Genomic DNA, 13,438 nt, shown 5'->3' on the forward strand with positions numbered 1-13,438 from the left:
AAATCAATGATGAGGTGATGGAAAGTCATTTAATGGCAGCAAGATGAGTCAAATCAGAGGGGGGAATAAATTGAAATATTTGTGCACCCTATGTGGAAAAATCTTATTTATTTCATTTAAATTACATTTTTATTCACGAAAAAAGACCTAAAAAAAATAATAATTAAATCATTACAAAAAATGTTTTACCCATGATGCACCATGAAACAGGATGGAACATTATTGGTTAAATATGACAGATAGATAGAAAGTTATTAGTTATATTAAGAGAAACCTAAATCTATATTTATTTTCTACAATCTTGTGTTCTATTTGAAAATACAAATGAATTCAGCTAAGATGAGAGAGTGAGACTGAGGGTTTGTGTCATCCACTATTGCCCACTGTTTTTAACATATCATTTCACGTGGTTCTTATATGGTTGACTACAATGATGTTGTCCACCACTAGATGGAGTCAAGGAATCACCTACCATCAGTTCAAGCAACACAACGCAGCACTGAGTTGTTTAGAAATGATGAAATGTAACCTTTCAGTGTGACTTCCTAAACGTTTCTCTCCCACTCACTCACTGCGTTTCTCAGTGACAAGCATGTGATTGGACAGTTGCTGTTCCAAATCCCACAATCCCCTAAGTGCCCTCAAACAAGGCAGGTGGTCCAAAAGCCTGATTGCACTGTGGCACCTCAAAGATATGTAACACAAAATAACATTTGCTCTTACATAACCTCACTTTTTCTTTCAGTGTTACTTTATTCTGCTATAACAGAAGAGTTCAGAGGACAAATGTTGTTGATATGATATGGATTACACCCATCTATCACATTGAGGAGCAGAGGTCAGCATGGAAACATGAAACAGTACAGAACGTTGGTTTCCTGTTATTTGAGATTTGCACAGGCATAAAAAGGATTTAAGAATACTAACATAAAATCTGAAAGTTGATCTTGGGGGAGAAATCCATCTCCTAAGGTGTGAATTAACCAAACAAAATGAAGATATTTAATTTCTTCTTCCTTGAGCTTTAAAATGACATGACAATGATGAAGAGATGAGAGAGAGAGAGAAGGGCAGGGAAGGGAAGGAACGAGAAAGAGAAAGAAAAAGAAAAAGGAAAGACATTGATTGGGACCTAGATGTGATCCACATGTAGTACATCATGTAATACATCCTTGAGCTTCACTTAACACAACCTAGGAAGTTATCCCAAGTGAGCCTGGCGAGTCCTGATCCATCCAAACAAAAGACTGATGCTGTTGGCTTGCCCGGCATTCCCGTTGTCATTACCTCAGCCAAGGACGCCGAGGGGTAACGAAGGTTAAGAACAGAACAGCTCCTCCTGTCCCTCTCATATGACATCCAAACATCTGATATCAGTCCTCTCTCTGCCCCATCATCCACACTAAAACACACTGTGTGCATGGAGGGAAGGAGGTGAAGGAGTTTAGGGGGGAGAATTGAACCATTTCAATAACGTGGGATAGAGACGGAAGGGGAATGAGGTTTGATTGGAGGGGAGAGGGGGAAAAGGATAGAAAAGGGGAGACGCATCAGGATTACAGAAGGGTTTAGAAGAAACGATGGAAAGATTCAAGAAGAATAGAAGATGGTGGAGAGAAGGAAGATGGTAGTAAGTTAGGAGAGAAGTGTTTGCTAATGCATGCTGGGAATCCATTAACCAGCCTCTCTCCCTCAGCCTCTGCTTATAAAATAAGCTTTGCTGTGTAAAGTTAAGCAGTTATGCAACCTTTTAGGTCATAACAGAAGGGGAGCAGCATTTTCAAACTCTTTATGAAATACCCACAAGACCTGTTAGACACTCGCAGTTTGATGCTGGTGATAGGCCTTTAGCTCAGTGGCTGATTGCAACAGCTCATTATTATTTTGGATCGTACATCCTCATCTTATCAGGGTCGAAATTGAGACTGTGATTTCTGCATCCAGGAAAGTGATCTGTAGGATAAACATGATTGGTATTAATCAAAATATTCTTCAGTCCGTTTGAATCAGCAGCAGGTTGCCCTTCCTCATCCTTCAGTCGCCCTTTTTTGTCCAAAATATTCACACGAGGTGATTTTGGGTCATCCTGCCGCTGGATAGACAGGATGTCACTGTTGCTAGGATACATCATCCCCGACGAATGGGCTGGTCGTCCTTCAAGGAGACAGAGGCGAATGAGAGAGGATGCACAGAGAAGCAGACAGGATACGATGCAGGGAGGGTGAGGAGGAGGGAGGAGAGAAGGGGGTGGGGGTGGGGGTGGGGGGGGGTGGGTGGTGGCGACGAAGAGTGGGAGAGGAGGGTGAAGAGATGGATAAAGGGAGAAGAGAGGATGAATAGTAGAGATGCAGTGGAAGAGTAACACCTTTGTTTTGAAAATATATAAGGGGTTAAAATGATTATTGTAGGTTCTGTAAATAAATTCAGAAATATTTGGATTGATAGATTTGAATTGGATTATTTTGCTCAAATGTTTTCAAGCTTTTCTGTCCCCACAAAACAAAGGTGCTTAAATAAATGCTGCAATGTTTTGGCGACTTTGGTGCCCCCTCGTGGTCTTAATTGATTATTGCCGGTTTTACTCATTTCTATTTTCCGATGTTGCTTTTATGATACAGTGAGTCATCCTGTTTGTGTGTGTGTGTGTGTGTGTGTGTGTGTGTGTGTGTGTGTGTGTGTGTGTGTGTGTGTGTGTGTGTGTGTGTGTGTGTGTATATATATATATATATATATATATATATATATAGAGACTCTCTTTCACGTGAGCCACCTAACCTGACACAGAGATCAAATGCGGCCTGTACGTGTTTCTATATAGATTTTTAACCATGTGTGTTTGCACGCGTGTGTACCGCCATGATGACCGTCAGTGGGCGTGTTACATCACCTCTCTCTGTCAGCTGGAGTCGCCAATGGGCTTAAATGGGTTAAGCGATATAAAGTGAGGTAATCCTCCGTGCTTGCGGTGCAGCGGGGTCGGTGAGGTTGTGCAGGATGCTGGCTCAGCGTTGCGTTTATCCCCCCTGTGGAATCGGCGGAGCATAAAGGAAATGCTGCAGCACGCCGCTCTCATTCAGAGGCGGATTAGTGAGGCATTCACTGTCCTGCCAGCCTGGAGCCGAAGCAACATCAGCACCATCAGCACCATCAGCACCATCACTTTGGCCCTCCCATCTCTCCCTCTCCCTCCCTCCCTCCCTCCCTCCCTCCCCTCCCCTCCATCACATCTGGATCATAAAACAGAACACAAGATCAACATGATCCATCTCCTCTCCCTCCTCTTCTCCATCTTTGTCCACTCTTCCCTCTCACCTCTTTTGATTCCATCCCCGTTCCCGTCACTCCCCCTACTTCGATCATTAAGTTTCCCAGTCTTCTTCATCTTCTTCATCTTCTTCTTCTTGCCTTTTGTCAAGGTTGGCTGAGCTGCAGCTATTTTTAGCCAGGGGAAGTGCTTTGGGGAACCCCTCTAAGTGCAACTGCTTGCCTCTCCCTCTCTCTGTCTACAAACACACACACACACACACACACACACACACACACACACACACACACACACAACTTTACCTCGTCCTTGTGCATAAGCATTAAGAACATGCAGTAAGCAATAATCAGCATCAGCTTTTGTGCAACATTTTCATTCTCTGACAAATACAGAGAAAGACAATACAGCAAACAAATCTAGTCGAGTATGAGAGGCACAACAGATTCTGCATCGCCTGAGGATCATTACTCATCTATTTCCAAGCACAGATGATTTGACATTTCCAGCTGACTGGCTCAGCCCCAGCAGCTCAGACAAGTGGAGGTCTGATTACTGCAGTCAGCTGCTCCATTAAACAGCAAAGTATCATGCAAACCGCACAAGCAACGCAACATTTCTCCATGCAGGCAGCTACAGTATCAAGGCAACAATGTAAGAAGCACACATGACACACTGAACAGGACTCCATTCTTCACTGAATGCACATGGTGTGTGTGGTCATCATGATACATGAATGTGAGCGTGAGTCCAATTTCACCGTTGACATGCTTGAGTTGATCGATTTACCATGATTTACCAAACATAATAATGCTCCCCCCTCTGCGTAGGGTGGTAATGTAATGTAAGTCGCTTTGGATAAAAGCGTCTGCCAAATGCTCGTAATGTAATAATCTGGGCTGTTGCATCTATTCATTGCTGTAAGTAGTAATGAGAAAATTGGATACTATTTGTTGGTAAATCAAAGCCGTCATAGCCATGATGGATTTGTCTGTGTTCTGGTTTGTCTTACTATCAAAATTGGGAGATTTTGGTCAATAAAGTGTCATGCAATTCCCCACCTGTCCACCAGGGGCGGGGGGGTTCACTGAGTTTCCCTACTTCACCTGTTTCCAGTCCCCCTCCTCATTTCACTTGTGATTATATCTATTGGTAGTCTATTGTGTTTGTTGAATTGGTTTGTTGGAGTGGATTGTGGCACAGCTCTGTACCTGGGTGAACTACATTCATTCTCTGTGTGTCATCCCTCTCTCTCTCTGTTTTTGTTTTTCATTAATAGACTCCCTGCTCCCGTCTCCGATTTCCTCGTTCAGCTTTTCGTCGCCACGAAAACAAAAGCGAACTAACGCCGGCATCCGCTCAGATTCAATTTCACATTTTCAGCATCTTTGCCCTCCTCTCATGGACCTGGACTGAGCCTCAGATAGTAATGTGCCGGACAGAGAGTTCCCCCAATGAGTCCGCATGTCCACAACCAGGATGTTGTGTTGAGGATCTTTAACCACTGTAGGACGGCAACAGCTTCTGATCTGCCTGACCACATATGGTTGATTGGGATTAAGAAGTTGCTCTCGGTCGTGACCATGATGTCAGACATTGACGTCTCTTGTCTCTTGTCCACCGCCTGTGGACTTAGATGATCAGCCTCAGCCAGTTTGGGCTTGTTTACCTTGCTTGTCTGCTACTTTGTTCCCTGAGCTCAAACCTGCTACTAGGTGCTCATTTCCTGCTTTGCACCAATTTGATTCTGGCTCCTTCCTCTCACTCTATTCTGAGAGTCGATCATTTGCCTGCCCTTGACCAGAAGGTTTCAGGTTTGAATCTGTAACATCAGTAAATGAACATCCCCCCCTTTAGGGCTGACATATGCCTTCATACGTGTTCATTTAAAAGCAGATTAACAAGGGAATCATTCCTCTGTGTGTGTCCCCTTCTCTTTCCTCTCTGGACATCTCAAACTGCATCATGGGAGCTCGCTGCAGGTAAAAAACGTTTCATAACTGAATGTCTTTTTCTCATTATTTACCATCTTTCCTGTCTCTTGAGCAGGAATATAATCCTCAACTGCACAGATTGAATTTCGTGCATCCCGGCAAATTTAACTAAACGAAAACCGCCCGATGACAGTAGGAAGAAAGCAGACGGTGCTGTTCTGCTGTAGACGCCGCAGATACTGTATAAGGATCTCTGCATCAAATCCCAAGTGTGTCCTCAGAAGTGCCTCAGTCATCTGTTTCCTTCCTGCAGTCATGGTCACCGTGGGGTTTTTACCCACTTCAACTCTAAGCAGCTTTATTTGCATGCACTGTCGCTGAGACTGATGGCTGAAACAACAGAGGTGGAGGAGGAGGAGGAGGAGGAGGAGGAGGAGGAGGGCAGGGGGGTGGTGGTAGTGGGGTGGGCAGGAGTAATCAAAGGGCGCCAGGCAATGACTCAGATTTTGTAGCGCTGCTTTCTTTGCGGTCTTCTCGCCAGCTTATCAAGCAGCGCCGTCAATCACCGAGTCAGATCAGTTTCGCTGGGGTCAGACCAGGCTGAATAGGGTCTGATTGATAAGTTCTGAGTCAAGCTTAGAGAGCTCTAAATCAGGGAGAAAGGGAGTTCATCCTGTCCAAAATATTTTCCACAATTGACATGACATCATCCTATGAACCAGATGTTGCAGGTTTCTATCCTGATCCTCACTGCAGTGGGTTTATAAAGGACACGTTTGAGTGTGTATGACGTGTTTTCATGCTCCTGTTCTATGTGTTTTGTCACTTCAATCTTGACAGGCATGACTGGTTACTGTGCTGCATTCAGGCTACACTTCACTCATTAATTCTTCCTATGTTTCTCATATCAAAGGAATGTGTTCGCCATCTTTGCGTTTGTTTGATTGACAGGTGCCTCTGTCGATCACCCTGCAGCTGTGCTGATCGCTGCCTGCTTGTTCCACCTGAGCCCACAAATTGTGGTTCTTCTGTCAAAATGGCAGTGATTTGCAAAGCCCAATTGCACTCCAATGCTGTGAAATGCTGTGATTCTCAGCAGCCCAAGGTACAAACTGTCAAAGTACTTAAAAGCAAGGCACTAAAAGCTGCTCTTGTCTACACTATTAGGGAGTTTTTGGATGTATCTGCTGTCACACACACAGATCCACGCAGCAGCCTGTCAGTCTGCAGTGCTCAGCAGACGAGGCTGGATGTGGTGTGAGATCAGTGACGACCGACGTCTGCTGACAATGATCTCGCTCGGCCCAAACCTGCCGACGCGGTGCTTTTCATTGAATTCAGGATTAGGAGCCGCTGGTCTCCTCGGAGGCCCGGCCTGCTCTGTCTCTGGATCAATGTCCACACACAGACATTCACTCTACATCAATGGGAAAGTCCGACGCAGGCGGACTTCATTTCAGTTTGAATTGCCTATAGACAGTTTTCACCTTTATCACAGTGTGGCGTGACTCACAGATCTTTGTGTTTAGTCTATCGTTGATGTGGCCTTTATCTTGTTACCTTATTTTATTGTTTTTTCTGCTGTGATGACTGATGTGTAAGCAATCGTGCTGACTCTCACACACACTCCTTCCTTCCTTCCTTCCTAATCCTACGTTTTAGAGTCACAATCCTGAACTGTTGCTGTCTTTTATGCAGCAGTGAGTACTAGGATAACAAACGCCCTCACTAATAAGGAAATAATCATTCAATAGTGAATAATCTAAGTGTTTTGGAGAATTTGCTGCCTCAAGTGACCTTAAAGCAGGTCTCTTATTTGATAAAATAGAGAATACTTCTATTAATATCATCAGTACTCTATCACTTTCCATTTCCAATTTGGAAATGTTTCATTATTATTTTCATTATGTCCAATTTTGTGTCCCATTGCTGATACTTGTTTCCTGTTACTGAAATGAAATATCAAACACTTGACTTGTTGACCCAGCATTTTCCTTGTACTTAAGTTAAGGATAAGAGTACTTCTGCCTGTACTGTTCCATGAGGCTCTGAATGGAATGTTTATGGCTGCGCGCCGACAATTCTTGGCGCCAAATCGTTGCTGGCTGATGGATTCATGACTGGGATGGAGGTGCAGGTCAAGTGTGGCAGCCGGGACGTGAATAATGGAGGAGAATTCCAAAAGGATTTCCAGCTTGAAGGAAACTGAACTTGGAAACCCTTTTGCTCCTGGAGGGTCGTGGGTCGATCCTGGGAGGATTCTGCTGTTTCCTCACTCCGCTCGGTGCAACAAACCTCCCTGCTTTACTCGCCTTGACCTTCATCTCTTTGGGGGGGGGGGAGTTAGAGTCGTGGCTGAGACTGACAGCTGATGCAACGAGCGGCCCTGAAGCCTTTTCAATCCACTTTGAATAGTTGTGACTCAGCTCTTTTCCCCATCTATGGCTTCTCTACTCTTTTAAAGGTAAATCGTTTGCATCTAATCCTTTATGTCCTTGTCCTACGACGCAAGGAGAGGACACAAGCAAGGGAGCAGTAGAAACTAATGTAAGAGCTTTGGAGCCTGTTATTTTTGGAGATGCTTTGATTCGCTCAGCAGGTGACCGGTCTTGGCTGTGCCTGAGACTGCTTGACAAAACACTGAATCTGCAATAAGCGGCCACAATAAAAAGCAAGATCGCCCTGTGTTCTTCTCTAAACAAAGACACAGGAATAAAGCAACAAACATGAACAATCTCCCAGGGGAAATAGGTTTTTTCTTTAAATAGCTGGTTTTTAATATTTTCAGAGCCATCATCCACATGGGTCTGAGTCACAGCTTAATGTCAGATGAGCACTGGGTTTACAGGGAGAGGAGGAGCAGGCCTGTTGTTTCCGCTGCCCAGCGTGTGGCACACTGTGTAGGGACAGCACAGAGCCGGATTACAGCCCAGGCACGGATCTGAAACTCAAGCTTTTTGCATTTCACTGGGGAGTTATTTATAAGATGTGTCACAGAGAAAGAGAGGGGGTCCTTTCATGATAATTAAGTCTGTTTCAAATAGATACATTGAAGTCTGACGTCTGCAAATACCAATTCTGCCTCAGTAGAGATGTGAGGACAGCAGGCAATAACTGATAACATCCCTTAAATCCTCTTTTAAACCATCTATGGACAGCAGAGACAAAGACTACTGCATCTTATATTTGCATTTTTACTGGTTATTTTGCCTCTGTGATGTAAATACAGAAGCACTTCTTATTCCATTTGATTGCATTGATTAAGTTGCTTCATGTGTGTGTAAGTGTTGAATCTTAACACTGTATGATGTGAAGATTGGTGTGTCACCTTAATGTTTTGTGCCGCATCTCATAGTGTGTTATGTATGTAATGTTATTAAACTGTACCTGAATGCAACATCTATCATTTATTTCTAACACACAATCATGTTGGTTATCGCTTCTATCCTGATACTTTTCGACTTGTTTTCACCTGGAGGCAACAATGTGTCTGCTGCTGTGACGCACCACTGGGAGCTGGAGGAAGAGGAGGAGGAGGAGGTGAGGGTGTCACAGACATGTTCCTCCCTCCTCCTGCACTCCCTCTCTTTTGACCTGTGCCCCGCTATCAGCCTCCCAAGCCTCATTCACTGGCCGTTACATAAAGGGCCTTTTTCTGCCATGTGGTACGGGCTGGTTAAGTATTTATCCAGCCTCCCAGCCGGAGGTGGCGAGTTGCTGCAGATCTCCTGCCAGTCTTTATCTATTTCCCTTTCCATTGACTGCAGTGTGTGTGTGTGTCTTTGTGTGTGTCTGTGTGTGTCTGTGTGTGTCTGTATCTTTACAGGCTACCCAAATGTCACAACCCATCCTACGCAATCAGCTGCCTGTCTCCTGCAGGCTGCTGCCTTGTCTGGGTGCAGCTTTCAGTCCTGATATTTGCCGATGACACTCAGTACCGAGCAGCGTCACAAACTTAACCTCCTGTTCCTCTCCTCTCTTACAGATGACACATGAACCCAACATTGATTGAGCTCCTTTAAAGCCACACTAGCTGTCCTGTCACTTTTTTTTCATCATCATGGAGCCGATGCCCCTGTGGTGTTTCAGGAGATGTCCGGATCACACACACACACACACAGCCACACACACACACCCACACACACCCACACCCATCACGGTTTGTCAGAAAAGCTATTCGCAGGAGGGAAGAGCAGAGAGCAAAAGTGTAACATATGTCACTTGGGCTGTTTGGTTTAATCTTTCACCACACAAGAGATGAAAAATATGGTAGTTTCAACAAATAGCCAGTATGAAATCCTGAAGGGAAATAAAGTATGTATGAAAAACTCCATCAGAGACCATTTTCAATCTGCATAGACGTTTGCCGTGGACTGTTTTGGTTGAGCGAAGATGAGCAGAGGGAAAGCCAAGGGAGGGGCGTCACCTAGGGAAGGGTTAAAGGAAGCTGGTAGCTTCCATTAATTTTTAAGTGATTTGGCCCTCCCTTGGCCATCTCTCCTTACAGCCACTAAGAAGATGTCTAGTCAAATCCCTGCAGAGGATGACAGCATTGTTATCAGTTCCCCAACTTGAGGTTGACGCCTATAGAAATGCATCCAGTAAGACAAACTCAGAGGTCCTGGAATGACCTGAGAGCTTTGTTTTTAATTAGTCCTTTAATTCCCTGACATGTTTGTGCAAAAGTGTGACACATTTTGATTTACATGCTAATGTACGGCACTATAGGAAGTGTCTAGTAATCACACAATGGAAAAGTGCTCAGGTGGAATATTCATTGCCTTGTGCTCTCTTCGCTTGAGAGCTCCAGAATCACAACTACGGTCTCATTTGTGTTTGATGGCCCGGTTAAAAAGCCAAGTAGGGAGCGTTGCCGTGCATACGTGTGAGGCTGTGGTGCGTGGCAATGTGGCACGTGATGGCCACGGGATGTATTTCTACGCCTCTCTGCCAGGTGCCCTTAAAAAGTGCAATTTATGTGACATTTCCGCTACTAATGCACTTAGTTTGTGGTAATGTTGTTTTGTCTAAGTAGCAGCGCTGCCATTAACAGGACAGAGTCCATTTCACAATAGTGTTTTGTTCTGGATACTTCATCAGGCCAGCAAGAAGGTCTTCAAGTTGAGAGAGGTCACACTTAAGCTGTTTATTAAGCAATAATCAGCCGTCTCAGGTCTCAGGCTTTTTACTTTGCCAGACTCCAATCCCATCACAATGCTCTTTATTGCTTTGCAAGTTGGGATTCTGATGCGATCCACTGAAAAATAAATATAAAAAAAATGTATTTATACAAAAATAAATATAATCGCTTACAGCAGTGATTATTATTTATTTTATTTCATTTTTTATTTATTTTATTTCATTTTTCCACCAGAGGAATCATTGGATAACTGTTTCTAAGTCTAACATGAACAATAGTTGACCACTAGGGGGCAGAAAACTTCAGATCAAGCCTACAGCTCTGTCCAACCATTGGGCTACAGAAAATCGTATTTATGTATTTACGTATCTATGTATTCAGCAGACACAGAGCAACATCAGCATCCTATCAGTCATGTTAAATATTGTTAATATTTCATTTCATTTATTTAAGTTAAGTTTAAAAAATCTGGTATCGGTTAAGGAATCATTTTAGAAAATGCATGGATCTGGATTTAAACTTAAATTTAATGGGTTCTTCTCTTCTACCAAGTTTCATATTGGGTCATGAGTAATCATTCCAGGTTCTGGGGCATTTTAAACCATTAATATTTGATGCAAGAATGACGCGAAATATGAAATTAATGAACTCCATCATTACCTCATTAAGAGTCAGTGTCACATCACCCATCCGGCATTTCACTGGGCGTTGGGAAAGCAGGGAATATTTCTCCAGACACAAAAATATCCATCCCGGTGAGAGACGAAGTGACACCTTGTTTTCAGGGTCGGCGCTTCACCACTAGATATGGGAGTTGACAATTCATCCACAGGGTGAAAGGTTTACCAAGGGTTAAAGGGCACGCCATGACATCATTTGTTTTCTTCTCTTTCTGTTGGAATGAAATGAACAAAACATTGAATACCACTGATTCCCCTCTTCAATCTTGTTGGAATTGCGATCACATCCTGCTTGTTAAAGTGGAATAACATTACAGGTTTTGCACTCCGTCAACACATTTTTCATTATTTTGCACCATAATTAGCAGATGAAGCTTGCAGGTGTGTCCCCTGTCTGCCGCTGAGTGTCCTTCCTTTATCAATAATGCAAAAGGATGGTGAAACTTTAATTTTCAACTTGAATGCATTCGCACTAACTATCCGGTGTGTGTTTCCTCCCCTCACACAGTCGGGTCACTGTCACCGTGTGCAAACAAAGCGAAACTATTTATACACTTAAAACTTGATAGCTCTTGTAAATTACCATGAACAATGTGATAGTGGATCCCAGCATTAAATTGAAACTCGACGCTCAGACGGGGCTGTGACATTTCAGAGAACATTTGGATGCCTGTCTAATTAATATGAGCACTGTTGTGTTTCCAAACCAGATCCACTTCTAAAATTCTAATTTATTCCCCAATTACTTCAAAACTACACCTGACTTTCTCTTTTGTCTCCTTGCACACTGTTTTGCTTTCCTGGAACATCTGACAGCTTCTGTCAGCCGTTAAACACCTGCACACCTGTCACTTTGAAAAGCTGACATCCAGTTTTGCCTTTTTTCTGACATGACAACACTTAGTTTGCTGTACTGAAGGTCTTATGATGTAATCTGACCAGGCCCATTTTGCATCTTATTCCAATGTCTGTGTGGGTTCATCTAGGTGCTCCAGTTTCCTCCTAAGCTCCAAACCAGTCTAACTCTAAACCACTCTGTTCTTTAGGTAAACTGGCAACTGCAAATTGCCCGTAAGTGTGTATATGTGTGTGTGTGTGTGTGTGTGTTTGTGTGTACGTGATCTGTATCTTGCCCAGTGACTGCTGGGATATGTTGGAAGCGGCCCAGCAGCCTGAGACCCCACACAGGAGAAGCAGGTATGTTCTGAGGTATGTTCGGCTCCAGGCCAAATCCTGGAATTCTTTAAATGATTCCTTAACATTGAGACATAGAATGTGCAGGCTCCAATATACAATCATACTGTAAAAAGAGGGAAAAGAGAGAATAAAGTTTTGAAAAACGGAGAGAGACAGGAAAAGGGAGAAGTACAATTTACCTAATGCTAATAACACTGCTAATAACAAAATAGTATGTAGTCTATTGTCAGTAATAGTAATTTCATAGTCTTGTATTAAATATTTCCGTATTTGACAAAACACTTCACCAGAGCCAACACATCCTTCATTTTGCTGACAGCTATTCGATATTTACTATTTTCCTGCCCTCCCCTATAACCTTAATCTGCTGCTGCTGCCAGTTAACCACTGTGCTCAGGGGCACACTGACAGCGTCTGCAGAGGTTGCAGATGGAGTCTGGTGTTTCTGAATCAAGGTTCCTTTTGATTTGAACTGAGGTACTGCTGCAGTAGCCGTGGTAACCATCCAAACACAGAACACACTTTGACAATCTCAGGGTGCCACGTTCTGGTGTCCTACCATACATTTCATATCCAAGACTGCAGACTGTCCTGCAGGGCTCTGGCTGCGGTCTGATGCAGCTAATGCAATTTATTGAAGTTATGCTCCCGATACTGTTGCTTGCAGGCTCTTATTCAGTTTGAAGCTCCACCAGATATCCTGCTGACGGACACGCTGAGCAGTCCAGGATCCATAAATGCAAGCTCAGTGGTGTGGATTTTGTTTAGAGAAGGAGCCTCCTTGTTATTTGAAACCTTTAACTTTACAGTGAGAAGTTCATTATTTGACAAATGAACTGACCTCTGCATTCACAAAATGTTACTGGATTGAATATATAAGTACAGACTTAATTGTGAAGAAACTAATTTGTTTACAAAATGGATACGGTAGGTGCGCTGCCAGTTATATGCCTATTTGGACCAACCTCTGGTTTCACAAACTGGCATCCAGGCAAACACAAACTGCACCATGCACAGTAAATGCTTTATTGTTTTGTTGTATCTGTATATTTATAGCTATTATTCATAACAATAAATTTCAATTTTGTGTAGTATGAGAAAAAAAGAAAGAATGCTTGCTTAAAATGCCTCTGATGTACAGTATATCTACTATATGAGGTATTCATGTTGTTTACTCTCAAATAATATCGGCCACAAAAAGCCAGCACCCTATTGATTCCGGTAC

This window comes from Genypterus blacodes, unplaced genomic scaffold, assembly GCF_046128005.1.
Source record: "Genypterus blacodes isolate CSIRO-AG114 ecotype Tasmania unplaced genomic scaffold, CSIRO-AGI_Gbla_v1 ptg000007l_1, whole genome shotgun sequence".
Lineage (NCBI taxonomy): Eukaryota > Metazoa > Chordata > Actinopteri > Ophidiiformes > Ophidiidae > Genypterus > Genypterus blacodes.